The 26511-nt window shown below is 44.6% G+C and overlaps 1 protein-coding gene across 3 annotated transcripts in view; it reads left to right on the forward strand.

Annotated features, from left to right (window-relative positions):
• Positions 1 to 491: 491 nt before the first annotated feature.
• The window catches only part of LOC134342511 (probable G-protein coupled receptor 139), an 81476-nt gene continuing 55456 nt past the window's right edge, over positions 492 to 26511 (forward strand). Inside the window, exon 1 of one of the 3 annotated variants that reach the window (XM_063040744.1) lies at positions 492 to 734. The gene's annotated coding sequence lies outside the window, so the exon portion shown is untranslated. The remainder of the gene's footprint in view (positions 735 to 26511) is intronic. The other 2 variants (XM_063040746.1, XM_063040745.1) reach the window with 2 other exon arrangements.

The raw sequence follows: 26511 nt of genomic DNA on the forward strand, positions 1-26511 counted from the left end.
TCTCTCCAGGGTGACTTTAATGTCCTGACAGGAATAAGTAACGGCTATGAAGCCTTTCAAACAAAGCTAAGGCGACAGACGTAGGGTTTGTACGCAGGATACGGCTGGCTGAGGACTAAAAGCTGGTGTCTTGTGACTTAAATTTGAAGTTTTCCCGATCATCTTCCCCCACCCCATCCGCTCTTTCCCCTTGCCTTCCTCTTTATCTCCCAACTCCCCTCTTCACCCTCACCTCCACCTCGATCCTCTCCCCCTCACATCCCCCTCCCCTCCTCACATCCCCTTCTCCTCCCACCTACGCCACACTGCTCCTTCCCCCTCTCCCATTTCCCTCCCCTTCTCAAAATCCTTCCCCATCATCCCCATCTCACCCCTCCTGCCCCGTCTTCCCTACCCCTCCGCCTCTTCCTTCCCCTACTACCGCCGACCATCCGCTCTCGGCTCCCCGGACAGTTCGCCAGAAGAGGCTGCCCTGACAAGCCGGAATCCGTTCAGGAAGAGGAAGCGTCGAGAAATCTCGATAATAGAATTATCGACAATTTGCCGGGAAATGGCGAAAAGCGTGAGGGCGACCACAAGGTTCGCGCACGGGCCGGTCAGATCTCGTCCCCGCCCCGTCCCAATGTGACTGGTCGTAGAGGGAGGGGCGCGGATCGGCACAGGGGCTGTGATAACCCACCGCTACCTTGGGGGATCCGAGCGAGGAAGCACAGCGTCCCAGCTCAACGCAACAGGTAAATATCTCTGTCGTGTTAACAAAGCGGCAACAGCGGAATAGGGTTTGGATATAAAAGGTTGGTGAGGCTGACGAAAGTTTCCTGTTTGGACTTGAGCCGTTCGCTTTCTGTGATTGTTGTCAAATTCGGAGGCTTTTTAAATTCCAGCGCTGCCGGGCAACTTGCAAAATGGGGCTTTATATAGAGTGATGCCGGGATTGCGTGTGTGTGTGTATGTATGTATGTATGTATACCCGGTGTGAGATCGACGTCCCAATAACTGTATTAATGGTAGACTAACGGTAGTGAATTCTCACTCAATTCAACCAATGGGCCAATGGGTCCAATTTTTCCTACCACCTCGACATAATCCGTGGTCTCCAATCCCCATCCCCGCCCCCTAATTACTGCAATTTGACCGGACACCCCTCAGTAAGAACGCTTCTTTGGAAGAAATGCCTCATTGGTCAGACTGGACTCGCCTCCTGAATGTAAGCAGGGCAACAATTTACAGATCCGCGGTGACCGTCCCACCCCACCCGTGCTTCGAGATGAACGGGACATTTAGTTCAGTGCCGACAATAGTAAGGGAGGTGTTCATGCTCAGTGAATGCTCCCAAACTGTCCCACCATCAGCAAGAAGTTAGTGGAGAAACTCGTGGGTCGAGCAGCGTCTGTGGTACGGGTTGGGGAGAGCGATTATCGACGTTTCGCCAAACTCTGCCTTAAGAAATGGACAGGACCACGCTCCTCTCTCCCCGAACTACAGGACCCGCTGAATTCCGCCCAGCAGATTGTCTGTTACTCCGGATTTAGCATCTGCCGTGGCTGGTGTCTTCAGGCAATTAGTGTGAAGTCTCCTGCACGATCTGCTTCCCGCTGTACTGATACACATGAATGTTTTAACATAATAATACTCCAGGTGAGACCACACCTGGAGTTTTGTATGCAGTTTTGGTCCCCTAATCTGAGGAAAGACATCCTTGCCATAGAAGGAGTACAAAGAAGGTTCACCAGATTGATTCCTGGGATGGCAGGACTTTCATATGATGAAAGACTGGATCGACTACGTTTATACTCGTTGGAATTTAGAAGATTGAGGGGGGATCTTATTGAAACGTATAAAATTCTAAAGGGATTGGACAGGCTATATGCAGGAAGATTATCCCCGATGTTGGGGAAGTCCAGAACGAGGGATCACAGTTTAATGATAAAGGGGAAGCCTTTTAGGACGGAGATGAGGAAAAACTTCTTCACACAGAGAGTGGTGAATCTGTGGAATTCTCTGCCACAGGAAACAGTTGAGGCCAGTTCATTGGCTATGTTTAAAGGGAGTTAGATATGGCCCTTGTGGCTAAAGGGATCAGGGTGTATAGAGGGAAGGCTGGTACAGGGTTCTGAGTTGGATGATCAGCCATGATCATACTGAATGGCAGTGCAGGCTCAAAGGGCCGAATGGCCTACTCCTGCACCTATTTTCTATGTTTCTATAACTGACCAGCAGTGACCATAGCGTGTCAGAGATGGCAGCTCAAAACCTGTGGGTTCTCCATTTACTGAAATATATATATAAAGAAAACAAGGTGTAAATTTTAGAGGTGTACTGGAAGATTTTCCAGCTGAAACAATGTCTTTTCATAAAATAAAAAGCTGGAAGAACTCAGCAAGTCAGGCAGCATCTGTGGGTGGAAATAAAGTCAGGGTTTCTGGTGAAGCCCCTTCATGAGGACTTCACCAGGATGCTGTGCCGGACGGAGAGTTTTCAATCGTAGTTTAATTTCACTGGAGGAGGAACGTGATGGAGGTATGCAACATTATGAGGGGAAAGGATAGTGAGAAATTTCTCCACACATTGGAGATAGAAACATAGAAAAACTACAGCACAATGCTGTGCTGACCATGTACTTACTCTAGAAATTACCTAGGGTTACCCATAGCCCTCTATTTTTCTGAGCTCCATGTACCTGTCCAGGAGCCTCTTAAAAGACCCTATCGTTTCTGCCTCCACCACCATCGCCGGGAGCCCATTCCACACACTCACCACTCTCTGTGTAAAAAAAACTTACTCCTGACAGCTCCTCTGTACCTACTTCCAAGCACCTTAAAACTGTGCCATTTCAGCCCTGGGAAAAAGCCTCTGACTATCCACATGATCAGTGCCTCTCATCATCTTTTACACCTCTATCAGGTCACCTCTCATCCTTTGTCGCTCCAAAGAGAAAAGGCCAAGTTCACTCAACCTATTCTCATAAGGCAAGCTCCCCAATCCAGGCAACATCCTTGTAAATCTCCTCTTCACTCTTTCTATGGTTTCCACATCCTTCCTGTAGTGAGGCGACCAGAACTGAGCACAGTACTCCAAGTGGGGTCTGACCAGGGTCCTATAGAGCTGTAACAAATATGTTTAAAAGAAAGGCACATCTTTAGGGTAGGAGGGCTAGAGAACATACGAAGAAATAGAATTCCACCCAAAGGGTTGTTATACACTGAGAAGGTTGTGGAGCCAGGTACTCACTCAGCATTTAAGTTTTCGGACCAGCTCTTGAATTGTCAGTGCTTGGAAGGTTACAGACCAAGTGCTGGTAAATGGGATCAGTATAGATGGGTACTTATTGATCTTTTCCTTAACACTGTTCTCTCCTTCTGGCAGTTCAAATGTATGTTAGCCTCAGATTGACTATATTCAATGACACTGCTTCTACACCTCTCAGAGGTGGAGAATTTGAAAGGGAAGAAAGTCCTTTTGATTCCCGTCTGAAATGGTTGTCCCCTTATTCTGAAACAGCACTCCCACCCCACCCCACACTCTCCTTTGCTGAACAAACATTAGAGGAATTAGTCTCCCAACATCTGTCGTGTCAGCTTTCCTCAGAACCTGATGTTTCAGTTAGGGAACTTTCATCCTTCTAAGCTCTGTTGAGCATGGATTTTATTTATTTAACCTTTCGTATATTAAACCTTTAATTTTGGGAATCAGCGCCATGTACAGCATGGCTTCCAGTTCAAGTATGTCATACCTTAAATATGCAAACTAAAACTGCATGGTACTCCAATTACTATCTTATCAGCAAGTTGTAAAGTTACTTCAGAACTGCGCTGTGCAGCAGGCCAACAGGGCATCCAACTTCCCAGTTCCCGTTGGACCACAATATTTTGTAGTCTCTCTACATTTAATAAGTGACTAACTTTTTCATTCTTTCTTCTAAAGCAAAAAGCTTCACATTTTCCACAAACTTCATTTGCCACTCACTTAACCCATTCCTTTGCTAACTCTTTATGTAGCCCTCACAGCTTTCAAACCCATCTACCATTGTATCAGCTGCAGTGTACTCAGTCCTTTTGCCAGGTCATTAATATAGATCCTAAATACTTGAAGCCTCGGGACCGATCTCTGTAGCATTCCATTTGTTACTGATTGCCAATGACTCATTTATCTCAACTCTGTTGTCTGCCTTCTCTTTTTAATCTGCTATCTTCTGAAGATTACCAGATTACCCTGACTGTGGCTGGTTTCTATGTTTCCTTTAATAAAAACAATTTGAGCAACTTGAGGCCATTGCTCACTCAGTCACACAGCTGAAACTCAGACTTGATTGGAGTCCATTTCAATCCCATTATGTGCATAACCTTAAACAAAGATTATTGTCGAGACTCAGGAGACTGTAGATGCTGAAATTTGGAGCAACAAACAACTAGACAGTTTGGATCGCATTTAATAGCTCTGCTGAAGACATTATTTTAATTCAATTTCGCCTGGTCTATATTGATCTTTGGAATTCTGTACCCCAAGAGAGTAAAAGAGGCTTGGTCACTGTGTCTTTTCAAAGGAGAGATCAATAAATTTCTGTATATTATGAGAATAGAGGGGTATGGGAAAATTGTTAGAAAATGGAACAGATAGAAAATCATGATCACGACATTCATTATATGCTATGTCGTATGAAGTGGGTGATCATGATTGTTCCAGGCAAATTTTTCTACAGAAGTGGTTTGCTGTTGCCTTCTTCCTGGTAGTGTCTTTAAAGACAGGTGACCCCTGCCATTACCAATACCCTTCAGTGGTTATCTGCCTGATGTCAGTGATCATGTAACCAGGATTTGTGACATGTACCAGCTGCTCATAAGACCATCCACCACCTGCTCCCATGGCTTCATGTAACCTGGTTGTGGGGAGGGGCTAAGCAGGTGCTACACTTTGAACTTTGAATAATAAGTTAAAAATAAAGTGGGTTTGGATCTCTGAGATGTGAAAAACTCTAATATAAACACAGAATATGTTCTAAGTCCTCAGAAGGTTAAGCAGCATCCATAAAAGAAGAAAGAGAGTTAATGTTTCTGGTCAATAACTTAAGAACTGGGAAAATTCAGAGCACTTGCAGAGAAGGGGTGGTGTGGAACGGAAAAACGGGTGTACCCGTGATAGGGTGGAGACCGTGGGATGATCACACAGACTGATGTTAGTTACAGGAGGATGCAGGACGTTTGTTAAATGGCACCTAATCTGCCAGAAAGAGGTGTAAATTGAAGGGCAGGCAGAGGGGAAAAAAGTAAACTGATTGAAGTTGCTGCAAATCTATGAACAAAGAGAGTGCTGGGAAGGTCAGCATCTGTGGAGAGAGAAATTGGAGGCACAGCCTTTTAGAAGTATATAAAATTACAAGAGACATGGGTAGGCTAAATAGTGTCTTTCTCCCAGATGGAAATGCCAAATACTGGAGGAAATAGGATTAAAGTGAAAGGGAGGAAGTTGAAGAGATGTGCAGGCCACATCTTTTTTTACATACTGAAAGCCTGAAAAGTGGTGTCCAGGTGGTGGTACAAGCAGATACAATGGCAACTTTTCAGAGGCATTCAGACAGGTGGACTAACAGGTAGGGAATGGAAGGATAGAGACCATGGGACTATGACATCATGGGCTGAAGGGCCACTTCCTGTGCTGTGATGTTAAATGTTCTGGATGATCCCTGACCCGCCAAGCCCGTCGTGTGTTTCTTCTCCTCCACCGGAACCAGCCTGTTTGGACACAAACTGGAAAGTCAAGCCCACTGGATAAACAGGGCAGCCAAATCAAGATTCAATAAACAGAAACACGTGTGACTGAAACATATATTGTTGAATTCATCGTGAGCTGCAAACGATGTAGTGTGCCTGGACATAATGTGAGATTAATGTCTCAGGTTGGCATTGGGGGTTATTGGACAGTGTACGGAAACAGAGTAGATTGAGAATTAGGGTGAAATGCAACTAGCAACACAGTCAGTGTTCTACAAAGCAATCATCCTAGTTCTTCCCCATAGGAAGGGGAACCCTGAATGAAATGGCACCAAATTGGAACAAGTGTAATTGAATCATTTGTTTCACCTAAAGGACCGTTTGGACCTTGGTTGGTGGGAAGGGAAGAGATAAAAGGGTGAATGTTTTGTTTCTTGTAGTTGCCAGGGTCAGTGCCATGAAAAGGTGAGTGAGTGAGACCCACGGGGAATGGGAAACAAGAAACTGGAGATGCTGGAATCTGGAGCAATCCACAAGATTCCAGACTGGCAGGGGTTCTCATCCCTTTTCATTCCATGGGAACCTACCATTAACAAGAGGTCCACGGACCCCAGTTTGGGGACCCCTGTTTTTTTTTTTTAGTTGACATTTCAGCTCGGATGAAAAGTCTTGGTCCAAAATGTTGACTGTTCACTTCCGTTCACAGATGCTGCCAGACCTGTGAGTTCTTTTAATGGTGGTTATCATGGGTGACTTTAACTTCCCTAATATTGATTGGCACCTGATTAGTTCCAAGGGTTTAGATGGGGCAGAGTTTGTTAAGTGTGTCCAGGACGGATTCCTGTCACAGTATGTGGACAGGCTGACCAGGGGGAATGCCATACTAGATCTAGTACTAGGTAATGAACCAGGTCAGGTCACAGATCTCTCAGTGGGTGAGAATCTGGGGGACAATGACCACCACTCCCTGGCCTTTAGCATTATCATGGAAAAGGATAGAATCAGAGAGGACAGGAAAATTTTTAATTGGGGAAGGGCAAATTATGAGGCTATAAGGCTAGAACTTGCGGGTGTGAATTGGGATGATGTTTTTGCAGGGAAATGTACTATGGACATGTGGTCAATGTTTAGAGATCTCTTGCAGGATATTAGGGATAAATTTGTCCCGGTGAGGAAGATAAAGAATGGTAGGGTGAAGGAACCATGGGTGACAAGTGAGGTGGAAAATCTAGTCAGGTGGAAGAAGGCAGCATACATGAGATTTAGGAAGCAAGGATCAGATGGGTCTATTGAGGATTATAGGGAAGCAAGAAAGGAGCTTAAGAAGGAGCTGAGAAGAGCAAGAAGGGGGCATGAGAAGGCTTTGGCGAGTAGGAAAGGAAAACCCCAAGCCATTTTTCAATTATGTGAAGAACAAAAGGATGACAGGAGTGAAGGTAGGACCGATTAGAGATAAAGGTGGGAAGGTGTGCCTGGAGGCTGTGGAAGTGAGCAAAGTCCTCAATGAATACTTCTCTTCGGTATTCACCAGTGAGAGGGAACTTGATGATGGTGAGGACAATATGAGTGAGGTTGATGTTCTGGAAAATGTTGATCTTAAGGGAGAGGAGGTGTTGGAGTTGTTAAAATACATTAGGACGGATAAGTCCCCGGGGCCTGACGGAATATTTCCCAGGCTGCTCCATGAGGCGTGGGAAGAGATTGCTGAGCCTCTGGCTAGGATCTTTATGTCCTCGTTGTCCATGGGAATGGTACCGGAGGATTGGAGGGAGGCGAATGTTGTCCCCTTGTTCAAAAAAGGTAGTAGGGGTAGTCCGGGTAATTATAGACCAGTGAGCCTTACATCTGTGGTGGGAAAGCTGTTGGAAAAGATTCTTAGAGATAGGATCTGTGGGCATTTAGAGAATCATGGTCTGACCAGGGACAGTCAGCATGGCTTTGTGAAGGGCAGATCATGTCTAACAAGCCTGATAGAGTTCTTTGAGGGGGTGACCAGGCATATAGATGAGGGTAGTGCAGTGGATGTGATCTACATGGATTTTAGTAAGGCATTTGATAAAGTTCCACATGGTAGGCTTATTCAGAAAGTCAGAAGGCATGGGATCCAGGGAAGTTTGGCCAGGTGGATTCAGAATTGGCTTGCCTGCAGAAGGCAGAGGGTCATGGTGGAGGGAGTACATTCAGACTGGAGGATTGTGACTAGTGGTGTCCCACAAGGATCTGTTCTGGGACCTCTACTTTTCGTGATTTTTATTTACGACCTGGAAGAGGGGGGTAGAAGGGTGGGTTGGCAAGTTTGCAGACGACTCAAAGGTTGGTGGTGTTGTAGATAGTGTCGAGGATTGTCGAAGATTGCAGAGAGACATTGATGGGATGCAGAAGTGGGCTGAGAAGTGGCAGATGGAGTTCAACCCGGAGAAATGTGAAGTGGTACAAACTCCAAGGCAGAGTACAAAGTAAATGGCAGGCTACTTGGTAGTGTGGAGGAGCAGAGGGATCTGGGGGTACCTGTCCATAGATCCCTGAAAGTTGCCTCACAGGTAGATAGGGTAGTTCAGAAAGCTTATGGGGTGTTAGCTTTCATAAGTCGAGGGATAGAGTTTAAGAGTCGCGATGTAATGATGCAGCTCTATAAAACTCTGGTTAGGCCACACTTGGAGTTCTGTGTCCAGTTCTGGTCGCCTCACTATAGGAAAGATGTGGAAGCATTGGAAAGGGTAAAGAGGAGATTTATCAGGATGCTGCCTGGTTTAGAGAGTTTGGATTATGATCAGAGATTAAGGGAGCTAGGGCTTTACTCTTTGGAGAGAAGGAGGATGAGAGGAGACATGATAGAGGTGTACAAGATAATAAGAGGAATAGATAGAGTAGATAGCCAGTGCCTCTTCCCCAGGGCACCACTCCTCAATACAAGAGGACATGGCTTTAAGGTAAGGGGTGGGAAGTTCAAGGGGGATATTAGAGAAAGGTTTTTTATTCAGAGAGTGGTTGGTGCGTGGAATACACTGTCTGAGTCAGTGGTGGGGGCAGATACACTCGTGAAGTTTAAGAGACTACTAGGCGGAATTTAAGGTGGGGGGTTATATGGGAGGCAGAGTTTGAGGGTCGGCACAACATTGTAAGCTGAAGGGTCTGTAATGTGCTGTACTGTTCTATGTTCTATGTTCTTCCAGCATCCTGTTTGTTGTTGCAAAGGGAATGGTCCCTTTGGGATGCTGAAAAAGGAGGGGAAGGTGGAGACGGTTTCTGTTTCTGTCTCAGATCTCTAACAGCAACAGCTCTTTTTGTTTTTTGGTTATATCACTCTATTTACAACCAATTCACATGTAAATTGTAGGCACAGTTATCACAGAATACAGGTAGAACATTTGCCCACACTAGATTCCAACATGCGATAATCTCCAGATTTGTTTACCTCAATAAATACTTTTTCCTCGTCACACTGTTTTAACCTATTTATGGGATGTGAGCACCGATGACAAGGCCAGATTTTATTGCCCTTCTCTGATTGCTTTAGAGCAGGGGTCCACGGACCCCTTGGTTAATAGTCGGGGTCCATGGCGTAAAAAGGATTGGGAACCTCTGCTTTAGAAGAAGGAAGTGAGTTCCTTTCTTTAACCACTGCAGTCCACCTACTGAAGGTTCTCCCACAATGTTGTAGGGTAGACAGTTCCAGGATTTAATCCAGTGACAGTCAATTATTGACTTTCAATATGCTGGTTATAGTTATTGAATGGTCCTTGTTAAGTCTGAAGATATTGTGAAATTACTAGGATAAGAGATGCCTTGTTCTGATAACTTGAATCTGCGATGGACTGTGAGTTGTGACGGGGTCAATAAAGAGTCGTCCAGAGAATTAAGTTATGTTGAGTAAGTGGGCAGATACATGGTATACACGACGTCAGATGGACAAACGTGACATTAATCAATGGTCATGTACTTCAGCGCCCTGTTTCTTTGATTTTGCTCTGGTTTTCCTTTAGATGCCTTTGTCTGTAGAATTGCTTAGCCCAGAACAAAGCCCTTTCAGCCCAGCTCACCCACGACACTGTGTCATCCATGCTAATCCCACGTGCCTGCATTAGGCCCTTATCTCACTGTGTTTTTCCTCCCTAGTTACCTGTCCAATTGCCTTTTAACCATTATAACGGTATTTGCCTCCTTTGGCAACTTATTCCAGAGAGCACGTCAATTCCATTCCCCTCATTTATCTTGCTGCAGACCTTTCTTTATCTTCTGTCAATTAACAACTTCCTTTCCTAATTCTTCAACCACTCAACTAGACGGGGGGGGGGGGGTGTAATTTACAGTAGCTAATTAACATGAGATGACAGGACTGGCATATGAACAGATATTGGGTCAGTTAGAACTATATTCACTGGAAGAGATGAGTGGGAGGATACTGCATAGCAACCTCTAAAATTCTAACAAGTCTGGGCAGACTAGGGTGAAAATTGTCAGCGTTATTTAAATTGTACTAGATTTGGAAATACAGATATTCAAAGGAGCTTGACTGTCCTTGTATAGTAAGTATTGAAAGCAAGCCTACAGTAAACTGTGACAAGATGAATAGTACGCTCACATTCATTGTTAAAGGATCTGCTTACAGGAGAAATGTCTTGCTACAGTTTGCAGGTCATAAGTAAGACCAGGACTGGAGTGTTGTGTCTAGCCTATGAAAGGATACTCTTGCTGCTGACAGAGAACAGCAAAATTCATCAGACTTATTCCTGGCATGGCATTTTGAGGAAAGATTGCGTCAACTATTTTGCATTTGATAGAGATTAGAAGATGAGAGGGGATCTCATAGGGATGTACAAAGTTCATGGGGCAGATTAGATGCAGGGAGGACATTGGCCTTGCCTGGAGATATCTAAAACCTGGGGTCACACTCTCTGAGTGACAACATTTAAGACTGAGATGAGATGAAATTTCTTCACACAGAGGATGATGAGACTGTGGAATTCCCTAGCATCGAGGGTCAAGTTGCTGAATGTATTTACAAAGGACATAAATAGTCAAAAGAGATGGGGGAGATCTAACTGGATTTGTTGCATCAGTATTTACTCGGGAGATGGACTCAGAGTCTATAGAAGTGAGGCAAAATAGCAGGGAGGTCATGGACAGTGTACAGATTACAGAGAAGCAGGTGCTTGATGTCTTGAGGAAAGTTAGGGTGGATAAATCCCCAGGGCCTGACAAGGTGTTCCCTTGGACCAGGCTAGTACAGAAATTGCAGGGGCCCTAGCAGGGATATTTAAAATGTCCTGAACCGTGGGTGAGGTGCCAGAGGATTGGAGGATACCAAGTGCTCCGTTGTTTAAGAAAGGTTCTAAGAATAAGTCAGGAAATTATAGGCCAGTGAGCCTGACATCTGTATTGGGTAGGTTGTTGGAAGGTATACTAAGGTACAAGATATATAAGTATTTGGTTAGACAGGGTCTGATTAGGGATAGTCAACATGGCTTTTTGCATGGTAGGTCATGCCTAACCAATCTCATAGAGTTTTTGAGGAAGTTACCACGAAAGTTGGTGAAGACAAGGCAGTGGAGTTGTCAACATGGACTTTAACAAGGCCTTTGTCAAGGTCCTGCATAGAAGGTTGGTCAAGAAGATTCAGTCACTTGGCATTCAGGATGAGGTAGTAAATTGGATTAGATACTGGCTTCACAGGAGAAGCCAGAGAGTGGCAGTAGACAGTTGCCTCTCAGACTGGAGGCCTGTGACTAGTGATGTGCCACAGGGCTTGGTGCTGGGTCCATTACTGTTTGTCTTCAATATCAACGATATGAGTGATGATGTGGTAAATGGAATCATCGAATTTGTAGATGATACCAAGAATGGGGGTGTAGTGGACAGAGAGGATGACTATCAAAGCTTGCAGCTGGATCTGGACCAGGTGGGAAAATGAACTGAAAAATGGCAGGTGGAATTTTTTGCAGACAAGTGAGAGGTTTTGCACTTTGGGATGACAAACCAGGGTAGACTTACACAGTAAGTGCTAGGGCACTGAGAAAAGCAGTAGAACATAGAGATCTGGGAATACAGATCCATAATTCATTGAAAGTAGTATTATAGACAGGTAGATAGGGTCATAAAGAAAGCTTCATAATTGGCCTTCATAAATAAATGTATTGAGTACAGGAGTTGAGATATTATGTTGAAGTTGTATAAGACATTGATGAGGCCTAATTTGGAGTATTGTGTGTAGTTCCGGACATCCTACTTACAGGAAAGGTGTCAATAAGATTGAAAGAGTGCAGAGGAAATTTGCAAGGATGTTGCCAGGACTTGAGGACCTGTGTTTTAGGAAAACGTTGAATAGGTTAGAGCATAGAAAAATCAGGGAAGATTTATTGGAGGTACACTCAATTATGAGGAGTATAGATAGAGTAAATGCAATCATACTTTTTCCATTGAGGTTGGGTGAGACTAGAATTAGAGGTCATGGGTTAATGGTGAAAGGTGAAATGTTTAAGGGGAACATGAGGGGGTATTCAGAGGGTCATGAGAGTGTGGGATGAGCTGCCAGTGGAAATGGTGGATGTGGGGCTTGTTTTACATAGGTACTTGGATGGAAGGGCTGTGGAGGGTGCAGGTCGATGGAACCAGGCAGATTTAATAATCTGGCATTGGCGAGTTGTGCCCAAAGGCCCTGGTTCTATGCTGTGGTGCTCTATAACTTTTAGGCTAACAGAGTAAATGGCAGAAACCTTAGGAGTGTGTTGACATACGGAGGGACCCTGAGATACAAGACCATTGTTCACTGAGTGGTGACACACAGATGGAGTACTGTGGTAAAGAGGGCATTCGGTGTGCTTGCCCGGACATTGGGATGTCATGTCATCACTGTACAAAACATGGGTCAGACCACATTATTGTGTACAGTTCTGGTCACCCCCTACAGGAAGGACCTTGTAGCATTACGGTGCAGAAAAGGTTCACCAGGGTGATGCCCGGAGCGGCCGAGTTTCTGAGAGAATTGATTGGCTCGGTTTATTCTCAGTAGAATGCAGGAGGCTGAGGATTGACCTTCTAGAGGTCAAAGAAATACAAAGGGCATGGATAGGACAGATAACAAAAAAGGGCGCATATCCAAGATGAAAGGGGTAAAAATGAAAAGATCTGAGGGATAGGCTTTTCACATTGAGGCTGGTAGTTAACAGGGATCTACAGGCAGGAGAGGAAGATACACTTACAATATTTAAATTGCATTTGGACAGGTGGCTAGGAACGCCATTAAGGAATCTGCGCCAAATGGAGAGGATAGATATTAAGAGTTTAAATAAGCTTAGTGTAGTTCAACATCACATTTGGCCTGCTTTTGTTTGGTATGGTTGTAGTGATAAAGATATCAAAGATAATGGATGACAGTGGAACAACAATGGCAGGTATTTCTGGGAATAATACAGATGGTGCATCAGTTCATTCCAAAGAGGAAGAAAGATTCTAAGGGGAGTAAGGGGCGACCATGGATGATAAGGGAAGTCAAAGACCGTATAAAAATAAAAGAGAAGAAGTATAACATAGCAAAGATGAGCGGGAAGCCAGAGGGTTGGGAAACTTTTAAAGAGCAACAGAGGATAACTAAAAAGGCAATACGGGGAGAAAAGATGAGATTCAAAGGCAAGCTAGCCAAGGATATAAAGGAGGATAGTAAGAGCTTCTTTAGATATGTGAAGAGGAAAAAATTAGTTAAGACCAAAGTTGGGCCCTTGAAGACAGAAACAGGTGAATTTATTATGGGGAACAAGGAAATGGCAGATGAGCTGAACAGGTACTTTGTCTTCCCTAGTGAAGACAGATCCACAAGTAATCTCCCAGATGTAATAGTGGCCAGAGGACCTAGGGTAACGGAGGGATTGAAGGAGATTCACATTAGGCAGGAAATGGTATTGGATAGACTGATGGGACTGAAGGCTGATAAATCCCCAGGGCCTGATGATCTGCACCCCAGGGTACTTAAGGAGGTGGGTCTAGAAATCGTGGATGCATTGGTAATTATTTTCCAATGTTCTATAGATTCAGGATCAGTTCCTGAGGATTGGAGGGTAGCTAATGTTATTCCACTTTTTAAGAAAGGAGGGAAAGAGAAAACAGGGAATTATAGACCAGTTAGCCTGACACCAGTGGTGGGGAAGATGCTGGAGTCAGTTATAAAGGATGAAATAGTGGCACATTTGGATAGCAGTAACAGGATCGGTCCGAGTCAGCATGGATTTACAAAGGGGAAATCATGCTTGACTAATCTTCTGGAATTTTTTGAGGATGTAACTATGAAAATGGACAAAGGAGAGCCAGTGGATGCAGTGTACCTGGACTTTCAGAAAGCCTTTGATAAGGTCCCACATAGGAGATTAGTGGGCAAAATTAGAGCACCTGGTATCGGGGGTAGGGTACTGACATGGATAAAAAAATTGGTTGACAGACAGGAAACAAAGAGTAGGGATTAACGGGTCCCTTTCAGAATGGCAGGCGGTGACTAGTGGGGTACCGCAAGGCTCGGTGCTGGGACCACAGCTATTTACAATATACATTAATGATTTAGATGAAGGGATTAAAAGTAACATTAGCAAATTTGCAGATGACACAAAGCTGGGTGGCAGTGTGAAATGTGTGGAGGATGTTGAGATAATGCAGGATGACTTGGACAGGCTGAGTGATTGGGCAGATGCATGGCAGATCCAGTTTAATGTGGATAAATGTGAGATTATCCACTTTGGTGGCAAGAACAGGAAGGCAGATTACTACTTGAATGGTGTCAAGTTAGGAAAAGGGGAAGTACAACGAGATCTAGGTGTCCTTGTTCATCAGCCACTGAGAGTAAGCATGCAGGTACAGCAGGCAGTGAAGAAAGCTAATGGCATGCTGGCCTTCATAACAAGGGGAATTGAGTATAGGAGCAAAGAGGTCCTTCTGCAGTTGTACAGGGCCCTGGTGAGACCACACCTGGAGTATTGTGTACAGTTTTGGTCTCCAAATTTGAGGAAGGACATTCTTGCTATTGAGGGAGTGTAGTGGAGGTTCACGAGGTTAATTCCCGGGATGGTGGGACTGTTATATGTTGAAAGATTGGAACGACTGGGCTTGTATACACTGAAATTTAGAAGGATGAGAGGAGATCTGATTGAAACATATAAGATTATTAAGGGATTGGACGTGCTAGAGGCAGGAAACATGCTTCCAATGTTGGGGGAGTCCAGAACCAGAGGCCACAATTTGAGAATAAGGGGTAAGCCAATTAGAACGGAGTTGAGGAAAAACTTTTTCACCCAGAGGGTTGTGGTTCTGTGGAATGCTCTGCCTCAGAAGGCAGTGGAGGCCAATTCTCTGGATGCTTTCAAGAAAGAGTTAGATAGAGCTCTTAATGATAGCGGAGTCGAGGGTTATGGGGATAAGGCAGGAACGGGGTACTGATTGTGGATGATCAGCCATTATCACAGTGAATGGCGGTGCTGGCTCGAAGGGCCGAATGGCCTACTTCTGCACCTAGTGTCTACTGATAATGATGGGGTGAAAATAAGGTATTTAGGGAGATGATTCACCATGATCTTACTGAATAAGTGGAGCAGGTTTGAAGGGTTGAATAGCCATCTCATGCTCCTATTTTCCCTGCCAAAGGGATACAGAAATTGAAAGGAGCATAGAAAGGTTTTGAGTGAGGAATGAAACTTAATTAGGTTAAGGGTGTGTTCTTTTCCTTTGGATGAAAGAAAAATAAATACATCCTTGTAAGTTGTGAGAAATGAAGTGACAAATAGTCTGTGAGCCAGTAGGGTTGGTCAGTACCATCTGAGGGGAATAATGCTCATAGTGATTTTTGGCAAGGTATACATCTCTAGAGTTAGAAAATAGGTGATAGCATTGCACCAATGGCAGCTTTATTACTTCAAATAAGTAATGACTTTTTGTATATATTCCATATTAACATTAGTACAGCAGAAAATGTTACCCCACACCCCAAAAGGTAAAAAAACCTCATTTGGAGAGATTTCCGGAGTTTTATCAATGTCATGATATTTTCCATATTGTTGTATTAAATCAAAACAATCTTAAGCTTTTGTCATAGCATATAGAATTACAGTACAATAATTCAAATGTGGGGTTCCACACGGCCAGCGGAGACGGCGTTGTTGGAGCAGGGTGAAGAGGCTGGGTATCTGGGTGCGGGCCAGGACGTCGTTGGTGACTCGGTCAGTCCACGTGATGTCCAGGATGCGTCTCAGGCTGCGAAGGTGGAAGGCGTTGAAACGCCGCTCTTGTCTGGAGTAGAGGCTCCAGGTCTCGCTGCCGTAAAGCAGTGTGCTGAGGACACAGGCCCTGTAGACTGCAACTTTGGTGTGCGTCATTAGCTTTCTGTTCTCCCAGACTCTCTTTGTCAGCCTGGTGAATGTTGAGGCTGCTCGTCCGATCCGTCTGTTGATCTCGGGGTCTAGGGAGAGGCGGTCTGTGATGGTGGAGCCAAGGTATGTAAACTCGTGAACTACCTCTAGCTCATAGTTGTTGATGGTAATGGCAGGGGGGTGCTCAACGCCTTGGCCCAACACGTTGGTTTTCTTCAGGCTGATGGTCAAGCTGAAGTCCTGGCAGGCTCTTGAGAAGCTGTCCATGAGGTGTTGCAGTTGCTCTTCAGAGTGTGTTGCCAGTGCCGCGTCGTCTGCAAACAACATGTCCCTGATGAGTACCTACACAACAGAAGGAAGATATTCCCCTGTTGAATGGTGACAGGGAAAATCTGGAATACTGAGTGTCTGTCATTCAGAGAGGGCAGATTCAGCAAAATGTCATTGGGGCTAAAACATCAACTGATGAGATCAATTTGCAAAACCTTGGTTTGTTTTTCCTTGGGAATGGAAAATTGTGGGAGTGGGGAACAAGGATTATACACAAGATGTTTAGAATATTCCACTGATCCTATAGATTAAATGCATATAAATCATTTTATCTGGTTTGGACATCAAAACAGATGTAAATAACTCTCAGAGTTAGAGAAGGCCTACTAAACAATATGTGGAAAATCAGAGCTCGGACTGGGGGGGGGCAGCGGGGGGGGGAGAAAACACCTGCAGATTCTGTGCCTTTGGGGCTTGTGACTCAAATCTATGAATTGTTGCTGGCAAAAGTTTCTCTAGATGTGAACATTGATACTGTAAATCTGAAATAAAATCAGAAAATAATGAAAACACTCAGAAGGCCAGGCAGCACCCGCAGAGAGAGAAATAAAGGTAATGTATCAGATTGGAGACCAGCATTCACTCTGATTCTCTTTCTGCAGATGCTGCGTGACTATTGAGGGTTTCCATCAATTTCTGTTTTTAATTTGGGTATTTCAATGGACTGTATTTATGATGATTGTGGACACTGTCAAACCAGCAGAAGAATTTGTGAAACAGCCAGTACAAAACGCAGACTGAGCACTGGAACTTGCTTCCTGCCTCTTAAAAACCTATCAGTCATTACCCCACCATTCATTGTGCTTTTGAAAAGGAAGTTCCCAATCTCTGCCACTCTTTATGTGAAGAAGTGCTCCCTGATTTCACTCCCGGTAAGTATGGATTTAATTTTAAGGCGCACTTAGACAGTCAAATTACAGCTTGTGATTGGCTCTGTGTAGTGAATCATAGAATCGTGTACAGAAACAAACCCTTGCAGCCTTCCTTCTCTATTCTGACTTTGGTGCCTCTCTATTTCTTTCTCATTTAACCTAATCCCAATTAACCGCATTATCCCTGTGCTTTAGGAGTTCTCAGCCTGGGGTCCACGGATCCTTCGGTTCACGGTAGGGGTCCATGGCATAAAAAAGGTTGGGAACACCTGCACTACTTCTTTCCTATTCAAGTACCTGTCAAATGCTCTTTAATCATTATATCAGTTCCTTCCGCCCCCACCCCTTACAGATAGCTATCACCCTCCGAGTGCAAAACGTACCCTTCCGATCTCTAACCTTTCTTTCCCCCCTCTCACCTTAGACTTGTGCCCTCTAGTTCTAGATTCCCCTGGGGAAAAAAAAGGATTCTGACTATCTATAACTCAAGAGATTCTGCACAAGGGCAGTCCTGATGAAGGGTCTCAGCCCATAATTTCAACTGTTTATTCCTCTCCATAGATGCTGCCTGACCTGCTGAGTTCCTCCAGCATTTTTTGTGTGTTCTTCTGACTATCTATCCAGTCAATACCTCGCAGTTTTATAAACCTCTACAAAGTGACATCTCAGCCTCCTACATTTTGGAGAGAGTGCAACCTATCCAATCTCTCCTTATAAATACAGCCCTCCATTCCAGGCGATGTCTGGGCAAACCTCATCTTCACTTTCTCTTTGGCTGCCTCATCTTTCCTGTGCTGGGTGCTCAGAACTGTACACAATACTCCAAATGCAGTCCAAATGTACTCCAAATGCAGTTGAACCAATATTTGGTCTAGGTTACAACATGATGACCCATCTCTGTGCGTCAGCCTATGAAGGCAAGCATGCCAACTGACTCATCCATTACCGTCCATCTGTGTCACCACTTTCAGTGACCTATGGACTTGTGCCCTAAGATCTCACTCTACATCAACACTCCTAAGTTCCCTGTTATTTATTCCATAACATATACCAGAATTGGACTTCCCAAAATGCATTACCTCACACCTACCTGGATTAAGTTCCTTTTGCCACCATTCCTCCCAACTTTTCAGCTGGCCTATAGCTTACTGGATCCTGACACAACCTTTTTCATTATCTACAACCCCAACCATTTTCATCTCTTCTGTAATCCTACTGGTCAGATCTCCTTTTTCTCATCCAAGTCATTTATTCGGTACTGTGCAATGGTCTTGGGCACAGTAGATATAGCTAGGGTACCTACATCTTTTGCACAGTAACGTAATTGTCAATGTGGAGTGGAGAGTGAGCTTGTAAATCTAGCGGGAGCAAACGATGTTGGGAATGGCGATGGTGGAGTGCCATGAGAGGGGTGTGGGACAGGTGGCAGAGGAGTGCCAGGGCAGAGGGTGGCGAGGGTGCAGACACACCCAGCCCTGAGACACCAGGCAAGGTCATTTGATTCCAAACAATTGATTTACTGATCATTACAAATATACCTCTCTGATGCTTCTCACTCCCTCCCCTCTCCCTTCCCCTTTTCCCAAACATGATTCCCCTCTCCCTGCTCCCTTCCCACTCACAGTCCACAGTAGAGACCCCTATCCATGGTGGCATCCGTCAGTCTCACGAGACCATGGATTTGCGTCTGGAAAGTCTTTCCAGGATGCAGGCCTGGGCAAGATTGTATGGAAGACCAGCAGTTGCCCATGCAGCAAGTCTCCCCTCTCCACGACACTGGTGTTGTCCAAGGGAAGGGCAAGGGTCGATACAACTTTGTACCGGTGTCGTCGCAGGAGTTTCCAGAACGAGGTTGAAGGCAACGTCGGACAGCCTTAGGGACTCCAGCTCCAGATATCTCCGCAGGGTTTACTCCCGAAGCCTTTCCCATGAGTGGGTATGGCCGCAAGGCAGCGGAGGTTTGAAATCAGAGTTTTCCCTCTCTTAGATGGACTGCCTTCCCAGGCTGACGAGCTCCATCTACCCGAAACACTGGTTTTAAGGTGCCAGGATCCGCCTTCGCCCCTTCTCCTGTCAGTAGAAACAGTTCCGCCGGGCTTAGAGGCTAATCCACACGAGAAGGCCAGGAGCTGGACTTGGTTGTCAGAGGCTATTTGAGTTGCATGCCGTGAGGAGCACTTTTAGGTAGTGGGAGCTTGTCCCTACTACCACTCCTCGCTTAACAACCTTGGAAACAAAGACCCATATCAGAATCAGTTTTATCATCACAAAATTTGTTTTTTGCAGCAGCAGTAGGGTGCAATACATAAAATTACTACAGTACAGTGCAGAATTCTGAGGCACCCTAGAGATATATAATGTGTGTGTGTATGTGTATATATGTGTGTATATATGTGTGTATATATATGTGTGTGTGTGTGTGTGTGTGTGCCTAAGATTTTTGTATAGACTGTATATATAATATATAGGAAAGGTTGTAGCACTAATCTCTTCAGAATGCCTCTTATTATAGACTTACAGTCAGAAATCCAGCCACCCACCGCTACTTTGTCTCCTATCACCAAGCCAACAAGGATGCATTTTGCCAACAAGACTCAGATCCCTTGTGTCTTACCCTCCTGCATGAGCCACCAGTGGACCTTGTCAACGGGCTTACTGGTCTAAGTAAGCTACATCTATCATGCTGCCTCCTTGGTTGCTTCCTCAATACAGTCAATTTCTGCTGCACTAAACCCCATGTTAATCAGTCACATCCCAGCAACCTCCCTACCTCTGGTGTAAGGCTCACTGGCCTGGAGTTTCCAGGCTTACCCCTGCTGCTCTTTTTGAATAAGGGGAAACATCAGCTATTTTCATGCCTGCTGGTATCTCACCTGTGAATGAATAGAGAAATAAAAATTTCTGTAAGAGCTGCTCATCATAGAATTGATCCCATCAGTCTCGCGGTGCTTCTGCACCCTAACGTGCCTAGATAGAGTGGACGTGGAGAGGATATTTCCTAGAGTGGGTGAGTCTAGGACCGGAGGGCACAGCCTCAGAATAGAGAGACGTCTATTTAGAACAGAGACGACGAGGAGTTTCATTAGTCAGAGAGTGGTAAATCTGTGTGGAATTCGTTGCCACAGACAGCTGTGGTGGGCAAGTCATTAAGTGTAAAGCTGATTGATTCTTATTAAGTTAGATTCCAGGGAGAAGGCAGCAGAATGGGGGAAGTGGATCAGCCACGATCAAATGGCAGAGCAGACTCTGTGGGCTGAATGGCCTAATTCTGCTCCTGTGTCTTATGGTCTTCTGGTCTAATTTCTAACACTTCCTCCTCCTTGATACAGACACGCTCCTGGATGTCTATGTACCCCCCCCCACTTAACTTTCCAGCCTTCACATCCTTCACCCTGGTGAACTCTGATGACTAAGTATTCATTTAGGAACTTACTTATATCCCCTGGGTTTGCTCATATATTACTGTATAGTTCCTGTTTCCTTAGCTACCCGCTTGCTTTGAATACAAACGGTTTTGGAATTCTGCTTAATCCTGCTTTCCAAGGTCAATTCGTGGCCCCATTCGCCCTCCTAATTTCTATCTTGTTCTTCGTATGCTCTGTAATCCTCAAAGGACACAGCCAAAACCAATTCCCTTTACCTGATGTATGCTTCCTTCTTTTTCCTAATGAGACATCCAGTACCATTTGTTCAACAAAGGATCCCTAATCTTAAACACAAGAGATTCTGCAGATGCTGGAAATCCAGAGCAACCTACAGAAAATACTGGAGGAACTCAGCAGGATCAGGCAGAATCTATGGAAATGAACAAACAGTCAACATTTCAAATTAAGACCTTTGTTCCATTGCCTGAAATATTGACTGCTTCTTCATTTCCATGGTTGCTGCCTGACCTGCTGAGTTCCTCCAGGACATGAAGAAGGATCTCAGCTCGAAACGTCGACCGTTTGTTCATTTCCATGGATGCTGCCTGACCTGCTGAGTTCCTCCAGAATTTTGTGTATGGTCCCTAATCCTACCAGTTTTGTTTCCTATCTTCACAGGGACATAGAGCATTGAGCGGAACAGCATAGAAACAGGCCCTTTAGCCCATCTTGTCCATGCCAACCAAAGTGTCTATCCAAGCTAGTCCCATTTGCCTGCATTTGGCCCATTTCCCTTTGAACCTTTTTTAATCCTGTCTCAATATCTTGTAAACATTGTAACCGTGCCTGCCTATTTAGCTTCTCGTGGCATCTCATTCCATATACCCAGCAAAAATTTCCACTCAGGTAATTTTAACTATTTCTCCTCTCACCTCAAACCTATGGCCTCTAGTTTTTAGACTCCCCTATCTTGGAAAAAAGGCATGCTGACACTGAACACCGAGTAATTTGCTTTTAAGCATCTCCCACTTATCGGGTGTCTTCCCCTCCAGCAGCCATTCCCAATCTGCTTCCACCAGGTCCTGTCTTAACCTTTTAGAACCCAGCTTCGCCCCAGTGAGACAATTGCTCTTTGCAATCAAATATCCAGTGCGATGGGATGAATATTATTGAAGAGACGGTGGAGTGGGGTTGTGGGGCGGGGGGGGGGGGATTGCTTTTGCGTGCAGAGTTGCAGAAGAGGTTTTAATTATAACTTTATGTACCTGGAGCTGAATCGCAGGAATGCAACTTGGATTAAGAGCCAATTTCCTCAACAGAAATGAACAGCATTTTCTGTCAGTAATGAACCCAATCCATCTAATTGTAACCTCAGATATAAAATTAATTCAGTATAAACACTTCCATTTCCTTTGCAGCACAATTTTGATTGATTCGATGTATTTCACAGGGTTGACACACAGTAATTGGCATTTGGTTAACAGCAATGTCAATTAAAAGATTAACCTGATGAATCTTACATTATGCCTTGCAACATATAGATCCAGTGAAAGAGGCAACATATTTTATCTGATCACACCTGATCAGTGAAAGAGGCAGCATATTTTATTTGAATGAATGTGATTATTTTGCAGGTTTTAAATTCTTATAGCCAAATGCTAGAAATCTAAACATTGCATTGTGGTAAATTAACCGTTCTGTAACTGCTATATACAGCAAAATGGTCGTGCTAGTATTTGCTAATGATAATCAAACTGATCCTTACTGAATCCTATTGTACATCTGGGTTAGACTACTTGCTATTTGTGTTTAATTCCTTGACCAACATGCTAAAAGCTGGCCGGTGGCGTAGTGTTATCCGTATCTGACTTTAAGGTAATTGGTCCTGGGTTCAAATCTGGCTGGCTCCTAGCACGCTCCCCATCTACGCTTGGATAAACATCCAGCCACTAAAGAAATGCCAAGGTTGCCATCCGATGAGAGGAACAAACCACATACTATAGTCTCATCTGATATGGGAAAGTGCATAAGGCATCAGATTTTAAAATGTGGGACTGCATTATTGCAAGAATAGTCCAAGCTTTTGTCATGTATCCGGCCAGACTCGCAGAGTAAAGTATTAGAGTTACAGAGAAAGTGCCGTGCAGGCAGGCAATAAGCTGCAAGACCATAACAAGGTAGATTGTGAGGTCGAAAGACCGTCCTGTTATACTAGGAGACCGTTCAATAGTGTTGTAACAGTGAGAAAGATGCTATCTTTGATCCAGAGGAAACATGCTTTCAGGTTTTTGCATCTTCTGCCCAATGGGAGAGGAGAGAAGAGGGAATCTCCAGGGTAGGTCTGGCCTTTGATAATGTTGGCTGCTTTACCCTTACTGAACTCTATAACTAAGACTCACATAGACTGAACATGAGGTGATCACCATTTTATCGCCATCAAGCCTTGATTTCTCTATTTCCTGAGGAGACTGAGGTCCTTTAACATCTGCCGGACGATGCTGAGGATGTTCTACGAGTCTGTGGTGGCCAGTGCTATCATGTTTGCTGTTGTGTGCTGGGGCAGCAGGTTGACGGTAGCAGACACCAACAGAATCAACAAACTCATTCGTAAGGCCAGTGATGTTGTGGGGATGGAACTGGACTCTCTGATGGTGATGTCTGAAAAGATGATGCTGTCCAAGTTGCATGCCATCTTGGACAATGTCTCCCATCCACTACATAATGTACTGGTTGGGCACAGGAGTACATTCAGCCGGAGACTCGTTTCACCAAGATGCAGCACAGAGCGTCATAGGAAGTCATTCCTGCCTGTGGCCATCAAACTTTACAACTCCTCCCTTGGGGGGTCAGACACCCTGAACCAATAGGCTGGTCCTGGACTTATTTCCTAGCATAATTTACATATTACTATTTAACTATTTATGGTTCTATTATTACTATTTAATTATTTATGGTGCAAGTGTAACGGAAACCAATTTCTCCCGGGATCAATAAAGTATGACTATGACTATGACTATTTCCTGTGAGTGAATATTTGTAATAAAACAAGAGAGAATATCTTATTTATTTGCAAACAGATGGCAGCTAAAGGATAAATTTTAGTAATAAGGTTGCCTTGTGTCTCCTGGACCAACTTGTTAAAACTCAAACTCTAACATTAGGTTCCTTGTGCTTCCAGCATTTTGTTTCCCTGCCTGGTGACAAAGCAGCTTCATAACTTTCCATCTGACAGGAGGTACAGTAGGAAACGGATTTCGAAGTGAATGTATCAGAACTGGAGTACTGACCCTCAGTTAAATGATTCCTTTGAAGAGGATGGAACAAAATAATAAATTAGGGCTGAAGCTACATGAGGTTAATGGAGGAAATAGAAATGGGGGACGGGGTGAAGAGGGAGGAGAGAAAGGGGGATGAATTGAAGTGAGAAAAATGTCGAACATAGAGGAAGGGTGTGTTGACAATTGATTGAGAGAAGATAGAGGAAGATTGGGGAGAGGAGAGGGAAGTGGGTGAGTGGAGAGAGGGAAAGAGGGAGGGGCGCTAATACAGGTGTTGAAGAGGAAAGAAGGCAAGAGGTGGTGGAGAGAGCAAAAAGAAGGGAAGAGATTGAGGAGAGGCAAGTATGATGGAGCAGAGAAGAAAATGGAGTGAAGGAGAGGAGAGAGGAGAATGCAGAACAGGGGAGAGAGGAGGGGTGAGAGAAGAGCAGAGGGCAGTGGTGGAGAGACTAGAACAGGGGTTCCCATCCTGGGGTCCATAGACACCTCAGTTAATGGTCGGGGTCCATGTCATAAAAAAGGTTGGGACCCCTGTACTAGAGAAGTTTGAGGAAGTCAGAAGGAGGCAGAGGGGATGCAGAGAGCATGGGGAGAGGGAAAGGATGGCAGGGAACGCATGATGAAATTAAGGAGAGGTGGCAGAGCATGGGACGGTGAAGGGAGGTTGTGGGAGCAGAGGAGAGAGAAACAGAAAAAGGAGAGAGAATGCATAAGAGAAAACGTTGCAAGAGTTAGAGAGAGAGATGGAAAAGAAACTTTAAAGTGAAAATCCGTACTGGATGGAATCTTTGAGCCTCAGTGTAGGAGAACTTTGCCAGCTGGGACAGTGAGCACATTTTCTTTCTTAGCCTAAGTCAGAGGTATTTCCCAATGAGTACATTTCATATTTAGTTTATTAGTTGTTGGTCATGGCCACAGGACCGGACAGCCCACAGAAGTAGAAACTTGGGCTCACCATGTCAATGCTGACACAGCGGCTAATTGTTTTATACTTTATTGTCGCCAAACAATTGGTACTAGAACGTACAATCATCACAGCGATATTTGATTCTGCGCTTCCCACTCCCTGGATTACAAATATTAAATATTAAAAATAGTAAAAATTAATAAATATTAAAAATTTAAATTATGAATCATAAATGGAAAATAGAAAATTGGAAAGTAAGGCAGTGCAAAATTAATCCTATTAATCCTGTTTACCAGCTCTTGGTCCGTAAAGCTGTATCAGGGTCTCCCTGCCCATATGTTCTAAGCTCTGGCTAATGAAAGTCAGTATCCTGTTTGCCACCTTCACTACCCTATCTCCCTTTGCTGCCGTCTTCTGGGATATTTGGACCTGCAAACCAAGGTCCCTTTATTCCTCAGGATTCCCTCCCATGCCAATTTGTTGAAATCCAAATATTCCCCATTCCCTGGTTTTCTTGTGACTCAGTTTCACATAAATAAGAACTAATAGATTTGTACAAGGCTGTTGGCTCTGCCTTAATCATATTTGTAGGCGCCACAGACTGTTTTCTGAGAAAATGTGACTTGTCCATTTCTCTGGAATTTCTTTGCTGTGGATAATTGTATCATTCAACCAGGCCTGGAGTACAGTTATCAGCAGGGCAGCAGCGATATTTAGGTACACGGTCAATTAGAGAACTGCCATGCATTTTCCACTGACACCAGTCTGAGAGGGCAACTTCTCTTGGGTTGTACGGTCTTAGGGTTCAGTCAGGTGCAGTCTGTTACTGCGGCCAGCCACAGCAATGCACAAACATACAGAGAACTGTCCAGGTATTCTTGGCCAATCCCTGGCGTACTGACAGGACAGGTCACCGCAAGGTTTGATTCAGAATGCTGTGTGCGATGATAACTGTTCTATGTAGAGTTATGCAGATAGTGGTAGGGTGGGGAGTGTCGTCACCCCCCACACCCGCAGTGAATCGAAGTGTTAACCCCATCCACACTCTTGGACATTGGTTATTTAGAACATTGTTATTTAAAGCTGCCTGTAAGGAGTTTGTACGTTCTCCCCGTGACCGCATGGGTTTCCTCCAGGTGCTCCGGTTTCCTCCCACAGTCCAAAGACATACCAGTTGGTAGGTTAATTGGTCATTGTAAATTGTCCCGTGATTAGGCGAGGGTTAAATCGGGGGTTGCTGGGCAACACTGCTTGAAGGGCCAGAAGGATCTGTCCTGCACTGTATCTCAATAAATAAATGGCAGCTATGATAGTGCATAGAACAGCAGGCTCACAATGTTGTACTGAACTAATTAAACCAGTGACACTTAATCCCTTCTGTCTGGACATGGTCCATATCCCTCCATTCTCTACATATACAAAAAGTAGTGGATTACAGCCTAGTCCATCACAGGAAAAGCCCTACGCCATCATTGAGGACATTTCCAGCGAATGCTGCCACAAGCAAGCAGGATCCATCATCGAGGACCTCCACCATCCACTTTCTTGCTCCTGCCATTGGGAAGAAGGTACACCACCAGATTCAGGGGCAGTTATTACCCCTCAATCATCAGGCTCCTGAACCAGTGTAGGTAACTTCACTCACCCATCACTGAAATGTTCTACAACCAATGGACTCGCCTTCAAGGATACTACAACTCCTGTTCTC

This window comes from Mobula hypostoma, chromosome 2, assembly GCF_963921235.1.
Source record: "Mobula hypostoma chromosome 2, sMobHyp1.1, whole genome shotgun sequence".
NCBI lineage: Eukaryota > Metazoa > Chordata > Chondrichthyes > Myliobatiformes > Myliobatidae > Mobula > Mobula hypostoma.